General features: G+C 39.3%; 1 long non-coding RNA gene and 1 pseudogene across 1 annotated transcript; one reads left to right on the top strand and one right to left on the bottom strand.

Annotated features, from left to right (window-relative positions):
- Positions 1-2,693: 2,693 nt before the first annotated feature.
- LOC121162897 lies at positions 2,694-3,144 on the top strand (annotated as a pseudogene).
- A 109-nt stretch (positions 3,145-3,253) lies between these two features.
- On the bottom strand, positions 3,254-11,092 carry LOC121162895. The gene is made up of 7 exons (XR_005884861.1): positions 11,013-11,092; positions 10,834-10,922; positions 8,467-8,574; positions 7,906-7,977; positions 7,196-7,300; positions 5,505-5,630; positions 3,254-3,346 (listed from the first exon to the last, which is right to left on the bottom strand). It is a non-coding gene; the product is annotated as an uncharacterized LOC121162895 (long non-coding RNA).
- Between the last annotated feature and the right edge of the window lie 46 nt (positions 11,093-11,138).

Here is an 11,138-nt window from a genome sequence, read left to right as displayed (position 1 = left end):
CAGATGTGTTCCCCAGCTGTAAGGTGCGCAGCTGTGTCCCTTCTAGCCCTCACCTCCATCTGGGTTGGCTGACTCTGAGGTGCAGTGCTCCCCTTCTGGGGCTCAGGCCAAGCACAGCAGGAAACCCAGCAGCTAATCCACAGTTTGGAGCCTAGTTTTTGTGACCCAGACCTCTGAGAGTGGCTCCACCCCCCTCTGCACTCTCTCAATGGGGCTGAGCTGTTGGCGGGCGTTCTGCTGGGGCCCCCTCCCCTGCTTGTCCTCAACCTCTGCAGGGGTTGATGGCCCCTATGTTCAAACCTGTAGCTACCCTTAGGGTTTCCGGGGCTACAGTAGTCTGTGGCTCCCGCTGGTGCGGGAGCTGGTTTTTGCAGTTGCCCTTGTCTTCCCTGGGTCGGCCAAGATTGCGCAGCCAACCTTCCACCTGTGTGGGACTGCAACTCACCAAGTCCTGTGCGACGTCCTCTCTTTCTTTTCTTTTTTTTTCTCACTGTCCCTGCAGGCTGAGTTGATCTTACTTCAGTGCAGTCTAGTGTCTTTCCCACTCCTCTCCCTGCAATTCTGTGTCTCCTGGTTTGTTTTTCGGCTGGATCGGTCCTTCTCTCTTTGTTCTCCACCTTATAACAGCTCCTCGAGGTCGGCCATCTTTTTCCCTGCTGATAGCCTGCAGACACAAAAAGATAGACCCACATCTGTCACCATACACTAAGATCCAATCTACATGGATAAAAGACCTAAACCTACATCCAGAAACCTTCAAACTCTTGCAAGAAAATGTTGGAAATACCCGGAAGGACCTAGGAGTAGGTCCTGACTTTCTAAGAAGGACGCCAAAAGCAATAGCAGTTAAGAACAGAATAAACAAATGGGACCTCATCAAACTAAGAAGCTTCTGTACAGCAAGGGAAACTATCAGTAAAGTAAAAAACCAACCCACAGAATGGGAGAAGATCTTTGCGCACTCTGTAGGCGATAGTGGGCTAATCTCCAGGATATACAAAGAACTCCAAAACAACCAAAACACCAAAACAAACAAGCCACTCAAGAAATGGGCACGGGAAATGGGCAAACATTTCACAAAGGAACAAGCCCAAATGGCAAACAAACATATGAAAAAACGTTCCAGTTCCCTGGCAATAAGGGAAATCCCAATTAAGACATCGATGAGGTACCACCTAACACCAGTAAGATTGGCCCACATAAAAAAAGAACACCAATGACACTTGTTGGCGAGGATGCGGGGAAAAGGGAACCCTACTCCACTGCTGGTGGAGCTGCAAGTTGGTACAGCCTTTATGGAAATCAGTCTGGAGAACACTCAAACAACTCAAAATCTGCATACCATATGACCTAGCAATAGCACTCCTAGGAATATATCCAAAACACCTGTTTCACGACAAACCAACATGCATCCCTATGTTCATAGCAGCACAATCAGTAATTGCAAAAACATGCAAGCAACCGAAATGCCCATCAGCAGAAGATTGGATAAGAAAGCTTTGGTTCATCTACTCCATGGAATACTACTCAGCTATTAAAAAAACAAAATGCAGTTCTTTGTGGCTAAATGGGCCCAACTGGAAACTATAATGCTAAGAGAAATGAGCGAATCCCAAAAGGTTACATACCACATGTTTGCCTTGCAAGAAATGATTAACCTGTAATTTTTGTTTGGTTGGTTGTTATTTTTTGAACCTGTCATTGATACTGTCTCAACCCAGATGTTTTGAAGAATTGAACTTGCATTATTTTTAACATATTGTTTACTCAATACTATGTCAATTAATTCCATAACATTGTATATTGATGCTGATGTTTTGTTGGGGCTTTTAACTGACCGGAACTTTACTCTGTTAGCTCTACCTTCAGACCAGAGAAGGTCTCCCCAAGAGGCCACTGAACTTATCTGGACAATAAGATGCTGGACTTTATGCTAGGTATATGCTTGCAATGAAGGAATCTCAACTGAACTTGAACTGTGGTTATGCAGCAAGGTGGAGGAATCCACTATGGGGGAGGGGTGTGGGAGGGGTGCAGGGAATCCCCAGTGCCTATAAAACTGTATCACATAATACAATGTTAATAACAATACAAATACATATATATATAATAAATAAATAATAAAAATGAAAGTCACCAAAATCGGTTTGAGAACACCGTGCATGGCTTCAGCTAACCCTTTTTTTGGCAAGTCCAGACTGCAGTGGATAATGGCAAAAAATTATGGTGGTGACCCAAAGTAGTGTAACAAATGAACTTAATAAAAATCTTGAGTTAGGAATTTGTGATTTGTGTGGCATTCATTTTTTGAATGAGTCACCTGTTCATTTTTGTGGCCTACAACACAGAGAAAAACAAGCACTGGTCTATGAGGTGTTGAAGGGATTTACCAGGGCTGCTCCAACTGAAGATAAATGCAAAGTGAGACAGTGACACTGTTTCCAACTTGTCAAAGCACAAGTATACTAAGAACATGGCCTCCACGTCCCAGATGCCATCTCGAGTGTGGCCAGTGCTCTGTCAGCTTTGGAGGTGGGAGGGGGAGCGAAGCCACACAGCTGGCCATTCCATTCTCAGCTTGCCACAGACCGGCAACTGGAAGACACTGACATAGTGTGTGTACCCCAAGCAGAGCAACTCACTCCAGGGAGCATGGGTTATACTTGTGGCTTTGCTGCTTCCCCAAAGGTATCATGGCTGCCCTCAGACCCCTGCTGAACCCAAGGTCATCAAGAAGAGGACCAAAAAGTACATCTGGCACCAGGCTCGCCACTATGTCAAAATTAAGCAGAACTGGCAGGAGCCCAAAGGCACTGACTACAAGGTGTGCGAGAGGTTCAGGGCCAGATACTGATGCCCAACAATGGTTACTGGGGCAACAAGAAGACAAAGCACAGGCTGCCCAGTGGCTTCTGGAAGTTCCTGGCGCATGACATCAAGGAGTTAGAGGTGCTACTCATGTGCAACAAATCCTGCTGTGCAGAGATTGCTCACAATGTCTCCTCCAAGAACTGCAAAGCCCTCAGGGAAATGGCAGCCCAGCTGTCCATCTGAGTCACCAATCCCAATGCTAGGCTGCACTGCAAAGAAAATGAGCAGCCAGCTGGGTGCAAACTTTACATCTATGCTCAAGTAAAACCCTGAAACCACCCCGCAAAAAAGTCTAGAGGGGGAACAAAAAACAAACAGAAGAAAAGAACTAGTCATAATTTTAACAAGAGGTGAATACTGATTTAATACCTAAAGGACCACAATTGTTTTCGTCATTCTTCCTGTCCAAGTTTTTCTTGTCATTATTTTTAGTTGTGTCTTCTACAACGTTGAGAGATGAAGACGGGTCTTTCACCTTTAGTAAGGGTTCAGTTAGACATTTGATGTTGAGCAAAAAACAAAACAAAAGAAAAAGGTGAATGACTTACACTGGTGTATTCATTATTTCTTTCAAGACTTCTGTACGTATTTATTTGACAGTCAAAGGACAAATAGGAGGAGACAGATACAGACACACTCTTCTATTCATGGGTTTGCTCCCTAAATTACTGTAACATTGTGAAACCAGGAGTCACGGCCTCCATCTGGGTCTCCCACACAGCTGGCAGAGGTCCACGGATTTGGGCCATCTTTCGGTAGCCTTTCCAGGTAAGTTAGCAAAAAGCTGTATGAGATGCTAATGTATGTGGCAGCTTCACCTACATATGACAATGCCAGCCCAACTTTACAACTTGTGGATGTACAAGTACAGTTTTTGAATGAATCTACATAGGGTGGGTATTTGGCACAGTGGTTAAGGCACATCTTGAGGGCTCAGTGCAGTAGTCTAGTGGCTAAAATCCTTGCCTTGCACACACCAGGATCCCATAAGGACACTGGTTCATGTCGCAGCTGCTCCACTTCCCATCTAGCTCCCTGCTTGTGGCCTGTGAAAGCAGCTGAGGAAGACCCAAAGCCTTGAGACCCTGCACCAGCATGGAAGACCCAAAAGAAGCTTGAAGCTCCTGGCTCTTGGCTTTGGATCAGCTCAGCTCTAGCCATTGTGGCCGCATGGGGTGTGAATCAGTGGACAGAATATCTTTCTTCATCTCCTTCTCTCAGTATATCTGCCTTTCCAATAACAATAAATAAATCTTTTTTTTTTTTTTTGAAAAAGACACCCCTTGAGACGCTCATTCTCCATCTAAATGTCTGGATTCCCATTCTGACTCTATCTCTTGATTCCAATTTCTTGCTAGTTCCCTTCCATGAACACCACCACCTCACCAGCGGGCAGTTCAGGTAGATGTGTCCCTGCCACTCCTCTCAGATGGAGCTCCTGACTGCTGGCTACAAGGCCCAGCCAAGGCTCTTCTGGGTACTAAAGAGAAACAGCAAGTGGGAAAGCTTTATGTAAGTCTATCTCTCTCTGTCTCTCTCCCTTTCACACAGGTAGAGAAGCTGTAACATATTATTGGCTATTAAGTGCTCCAAGATAAAACCAGAACTAGTGATTCCTACATGGAAGATCTCATAATGGCTCATTCTTGCTAAATATTTATTTTTAAATGGTAAAATGCTTTATATGACATAATTATCTGCTAGAAATAATAGTGATCATTAACCCAAGGATACATTTGATAGAATTATGAAATCTGTGTTATAAAGATTACAAATTTTAATGTATTCAAAACAAAACAGAAGTGAGGAGTTCAACTGAGATAAAACACATTCTTAAGAATCCAAATTAGAGCATAAGAGGGCTCCCAGTATTGGGTATTTTTTTTTCCCTTTGGAAACAGATTTTCCAGAACTGTAACCAAAAAAATCAAAGGACTGAGCCATGTATTTCTCTGGAAAGACCCACATAAATCTATTCTGCTCTACAGTTGCCATGCTTCCATCCCTTCACTCTTTAGAATTTGAGGCACAAACAACAGGGCCTTCAGATTTGAGCACAGTTCAAGGTTAGTGTCTCATTTTTGTTGCGTTTATCGTGCATTTCAAGGTCTTTCAATCTTTTACGCTTAGGCAAAGAATTAAACAATACATTTATCACTTGGTGTCCACAAGTGGAAGGTTCCAAGGACCAGCCATCCAACTCCTAAATGCCAACATCCACAGCTACTCAAGGCTCTTATACTCTGCAGTGCAGTATTCAGGTACAATCTACACATACCTATATTTTAACTCAGTTCTATACTGCTACTAATGCTAACTCTGTGACAGAAATTGTGGTAGCACTATCGAGAATAATGACAAGAAAACATTCTGTCAGACACAATTCATTTGGTTTTCAAATATTTCTGATCTATGGTTTGCTGAATCGATAGCTGTGGAATATGTGGGTGCAGAGGGGAAGATTATGACACTAAGAATAGTTTCAAGATCCCAGTCTAGCAATTTAATTCATCATTTCCCATAGCAAGGATTTGTTTGCAAAACTTTTTTTTTGGCATGTAAAACTTTATAAATTTCCATGTTAAAATAAAATTCCAGCCAGCTCAATCATACAAATCAGAGGCGTCATTAACCTCAAAGAGGCCTCGTGCATCCCTCAGAAGTTGTTTTCTGCGTATTTTAGTGTTTTCAAGTCCTATTTGTGCTTCATCAGCAGCTTTCCGTAATTTTTCTTTCCATGGTCCAGGTTCTTCTGAAAGCTGAAATTGAAACAAAAAATTTCACTCATCATGCACGTTTGTAAACAGATGAATTCACAAGGCTGGTGGTGTCATTAACAGACATCCAAAAAGGCAGTTCTGCTACTTCCAGGAAGGAAGAAGACTCCTACTACGAAGAATTTCCAAACTGGGATAGTTCAAACAAGACTTAAGTATTCTTCAACTGACTTACATATGTTTATCACATAAAAGGCTTACTGAGACAAACACACAAGTACCTCAAAGAGTTCATGGAGAAAAACTAGGGACAATATTTGGTCACTAAAAATGCTTTAAAATCCATGCAAACTTTGGATACTATGAATTTTTCCATAAAACTGTTAATAACACTAAGATCAGGCCTCTACTTAAGGGGCCTGCATCCCATGTGGCTATCAATTCAAGTGCTGGCTGCTCTACTTCGGAGCCAGCTCCCTGCTTATGTCTTGGGAAAGCAGTGCAGGATGGCTATGTTCTTGGGCCGCTACACTCATGTGGGAGACTCAGAAGTAGCTCCAGGCTCCTGGCTGAAGACTGGTCCAGGTCCTGCGGTTGCAGCCATTTGGGTAACAAACCAGAGTGGAAGTTCTCTCTTTCTGTCGCTACGTGTCTCTCTGTAAATCTCCCTTTCAAATAAAAGTAAGTCTTAAGAAAATGGAATTAAAACAAATCATTGGATTTGTTGACTGGGTGCTAGCTAACACATTGCTGAAAACATGAAGTGACATTCAGTCTTAAAGCATTAGTGAACGATCGTATTACAATGTTTTATTCCAGTAACACAATTAAAACCACAGAAAGTAGTTGTAACAAGTGATGTTATATAATTAATTTTTTATATAAATATCTAGTTTTGATTTGATCACAAGCTTAACACAGGCCTGACTTGTTTTTGACACCAAGATGGCAAAAGACTGGTGCTTTGTTATGTTAGAGGCATAAACCCATAAGGTATTATACGAAATGCATCAAAGATGCATAACTCTCTTTGAGAGTTATGGGTAGATAGACAGGAAACAAAATTATTATTAATATTAGAGAAAATGTTGACAGAAGGTAGACAGAAAATGCAATCATATTAAATGATCCAGATAAAGCATTTAGAGTCATAGTAATGCAATTACTGCAAAGTTTCTTGCTGAATAACTATAAATTGATTGGGGGAAAAAAGGAAACGGAACACATGAGAATCTGTGTGTCTTGCCTATATAAACAGGGAGAAAAAGGATACATGTTCAGTCCTCATTTGAACTACCTCCAGGATCCATTTTGCCTCGAAGCCCCGGATAAGCAACAGGTGCTAAACGCTATTTGCTGTGATTGCCTAAGTGTCAAACACCCTGGTTTACTTTCACTCCGAGGAAAGAGAACCAGAAGAATATACACTTGTGCATCCCTATCCAAAACACACAGTTACAAGAGTGCAATGGAAGTACCCTACCGTGATATTAAGTAGAAAATCAAAAAACAAAAACCACCCTGCTCTTAACATGTGGTTGGTCACAAGGATGCCCAAAGCTCTTCTCATTACATACTTGAAAGCAAGATTCACTTAGAGTACAAACCTGCAACAGTTCTTGGTGAAGCTGCACATTTTCATTGAAAACCTTCTCTAGTTCTGCCTTAATTGCCTCATGAATAATTTGAAATGGTCTGGTCGTTGTTGTAGCCTAAGTAGAAAAAAAAAAAAACATTAGGTCAATAACAACATAATACAATGGCTTATCTTCATGGACTCCCTGGAATCTTTATGTGGATAACGGCCAAAGCATTCCAACACATAGCAACATGGCAGTGTACCTACCAACACGGCAGCAAAATGCCAGCAGAGGTATCCCAGAATAGCAGGAAAACAGAGCACAGAATCAAGTACAGCTCTGCCACTAATCTGCCATGTGACCTTACACAAATGACAGCCTGTTATCAATGGCCACGTATTGCATAGCAGATTTTACCAACTACGTATTCTGTATATCCGCCACTGAAAGTCAAACTCCATGAGGGTTTTTTTTCTGTCTTAATATGTTAAATAGCAATCACCTTCAACAAGCTTAGTAGAGCAACAGCTTTTCAAATATTTGTATACTATTATAAACTTTCCTGAAATGCCTTATGGGTGCGTGCATATATATATATATATATATATATATGGAAATTGAAGATCTAACTCTGAAACCCTAACATTATATAGTATTCCTGAAAAATAAAAACAAGAACTAAATTTAAATTATTTCAAAAATAACAGAGCTACAAGTGTTAGACAAATTCAACTTACGTCAGCAATTTGTGAGTTGAGGGACTTTCTTCCATCTTTTAGGGCCTGTAACGCTGGTAAAATCTTTGCCACCTGCAAAGAAAGTATCAGTCAAGAGACAAGTATTTACTAAGCCCTTGCAGTTTCCAAAACGCAGTATCTCAACTTTGACACTTCCCAACACTTAACTTACCCAGGGCTCATCACTCCATGCACAGCAGATCTGACTAACTAAACTCACATCATGATTCCCCTTGCTTGTCCTGACCAAACATTTTAAGTAATAAAAACTATCCAGTGTGTATGTGATCATTCAACTTTGTAAAATTATTCATGTAAGCTACATTGGCATTGTTTAGAAAGTTCTGTATGAAAACATGGGGGGAAAAGCCCACTTTATATATGGAATCTAAGAAAGGAAAATGGTGGAGGTGGAAAATGTTGCTCTTTCTTTTATGGCCTCTGTATTCCTTACCTTTTCGTACAGTACATGATATACTTTAGTCAATACCATTACTTTTTGAAATCCCATAAGCATTCTTTTTGTAGCATTTTCCTTAAATACAAAACAAAAAGCCTTACCAATTCAGGTCGATCACATTTTTCCAATTCTTGTTCAAATTGTTTTTCAACGGAAAGAACTTTATCGTCCAGCTTAGATTTGCAAATCTTCAGCTGTTCATTGGTTGCCTAAGAAAAAAGCCAACTTGGTAAGACAGATGTGGGAGCTTTCAGTTAGGGGAAGTCAGGTGACTTCAACCAAACATATGTAGTATTAGCTAAATCTGTTCATAGATTCTGATGATTTTCAGAACAGTAAGATCTTAGCAATTCTAGTGGGTGCCAACAATCTTCTTCATAGGCAAAGTATAAACATTTAGGGTGAAATAACCTAATTGAGTATATTAAATAGTGTCATCAAATCAGAGTTAAACACAAATCAAGATTTGATATTTGATATGAATTACAATAATTGTGCAATTAAAAAAAGTTAAGTGATTAATTATTCCAACTGAATTTTAACCACTATACTAAATGTCTCTGCTATTCACGACCCTTCAACGAACTTGTGTAAAATTGAAAACCAAAATCAAAGAATGTAAACAGGCAAAAATAAAAGGAGAAAAGCTCTATGTTTTGCTGCTGAAAAAAAAACTTGTTTTTCCTATGTCTCTAAATTTAGCTGTTGTTGCAGCAATTCTCTGACCTGAGTTAGAGTTACTCTACTGGTTTATTTGTATCTATAGATTCTACTGCTAAATTTCTTAACATTCTACCACGTACTTTGCGTTCAATTATTACTACTATTCCAGAAAATAAAGACTGTGACTTTTCATTCTGCTATGTTACACAACTGCATCGTCTTCACAACAAGCTGGTATATTTCATTATTTCATTTTGTCTACACATACAACCCAGCTTGAATAAATGTGCTTGCTATTGAGTTTTTTCTGTTCTGTTAGCATGCCAAATGCTTTCTAAAATTCTCCCAATTGATCAAAACTCTAATCAATTACTACGGGGGCAATAACTTTAAGTGGTAAGCAAATACATATGGTTATTTTTGATAGTAGCTAACACAAGAAGAAAGGATTAATACATGTACCATATTTGTGACCCAATTTATACCATCAGCATCTTGCATCTGTGCTCTCTGGTTTTGACTTTTCAATCTTTAAGCAGCAGTGAGATTCTCCAGTCACTTAGCTGAATACATCTTAATTTAGCTAAAATCGAATGGATTTTCCTTATAAGGAGTTGAATCACACCAGGCTCAGGAAAGCTGGATCATAAAAATACTCCTCATTCAGTAACCTCAGGTTGGTAACTTGAGACTGGCCAGGTTGGGAACCTTTTTTTTCTTTCTTTCTTTTTTTTTCCCCAGAACTCAGCAAGTGATTTTTGGAGAGCCAGTTCCGAAACACTTAGCAGCACATCAATATTTATAATGTAACTTCTGATCCAATTCCGAATAATTCCTAATATTCTTGAGGATTACATCTAGGCCAATACCATGACACAATTTCGATAATTCATTGTTGCCAACTAGTCCTAAATTTGTTTGAATGAATCCTTTGTCTCTCTGTGTAGTAAACTGAGTCCAAAAAAGGAAAGGTCACTTCACAGATTTTCCAAGAAGGAAGAACAAAGAGCTTCTACAGAGCTCTCCTACGAGCTGAATAGGCGTCACTCAAAACATGTACTACCAACGGTCTATTTCCAATATTTAACCATTTGTAAGTTATAAAAACTACCATATTTTTTCATATTTCTTTGAAACGGAGTTTGCTGACAACATAGTATCTTTAAAGTCTATGTTAGTCAGCAACACTCCTCGCCCCAGCTTTCAAAATGTAGTCATTTGGTCTCTTTAACTTCAAAGTTTGCCCTTCTTCCGACTCCTCAAAGCTGGCATCTTGCAAAGATCGCTCTAAGCTTTCATACTGAAACAAACCAACACCGTGAGCACAAACTATAAATCATTCAAATAAAGATTTTTTTCATTTGTTTGGAAGGCAGGGCTTCACACAGAGAGAAAATGAAAACATCAATTTGTAGCAGAATTTGAAACATCATCAAAGTAAGCCAAATCAGAAGAGAATTGAAACACATATATTGAGGGAAGGGCTCCTTTATAAAATATAGAAAAAAAACACTTAGCAAAAAGAAAAATACAAATATACTTTCTTAAATGTGAAAAGGTAAGTCCATAAAACAGAAAATCAAATGAGCTAAAAAATATAAGAAACTCATTAGGACAACATGGAGTAAATCCACAATGGGACCACATCACTTCTAACAAAATGGCTAAAATTAGTAAGATTTGTTAAGCATTGAAGTGAGGAACAGCATAATGCCCATACACTCCAAATCAACTGTTTACACAAAACTATCTACATATAAATACTATTTCCTGACTCTAATTATTTTTGTTTTCAAAACTCTTACCTCTTTTTCTAGAAAGTTAGGTTTGTCAAGTAGATCACAATTTTCTTTTATTAGTCCAGAGTGTTCTACAGCAAGCTTTTTCTTTTTTACTAAAAAAAAAAAAAAAAAAAGATAAAATGTAATTTTTAAATTTTATGCAGAAAACTGATGAGACCTAAAATAGGAAAAAGACTGCTTACCTACATAAAGCCTGCTTGCAATCTGAAACAAATTTTTAACAAAAAAATATGTTAAGGCAAATATATATATATAGCTAATAAGCATATGTAAATTTAATTTTACCTCTGCCAATTAAATATTACAAG

Source organism: Ochotona curzoniae, unplaced genomic scaffold (genome assembly GCF_017591425.1).
Source record: "Ochotona curzoniae isolate NIBS_2020 unplaced genomic scaffold, NIBS_Ocur_1.0 contig_589, whole genome shotgun sequence".
Taxonomy (NCBI): Eukaryota; Metazoa; Chordata; class Mammalia; order Lagomorpha; family Ochotonidae; genus Ochotona; species Ochotona curzoniae.
This window is presented reverse-complemented; position numbering and strand designations above follow the sequence as displayed.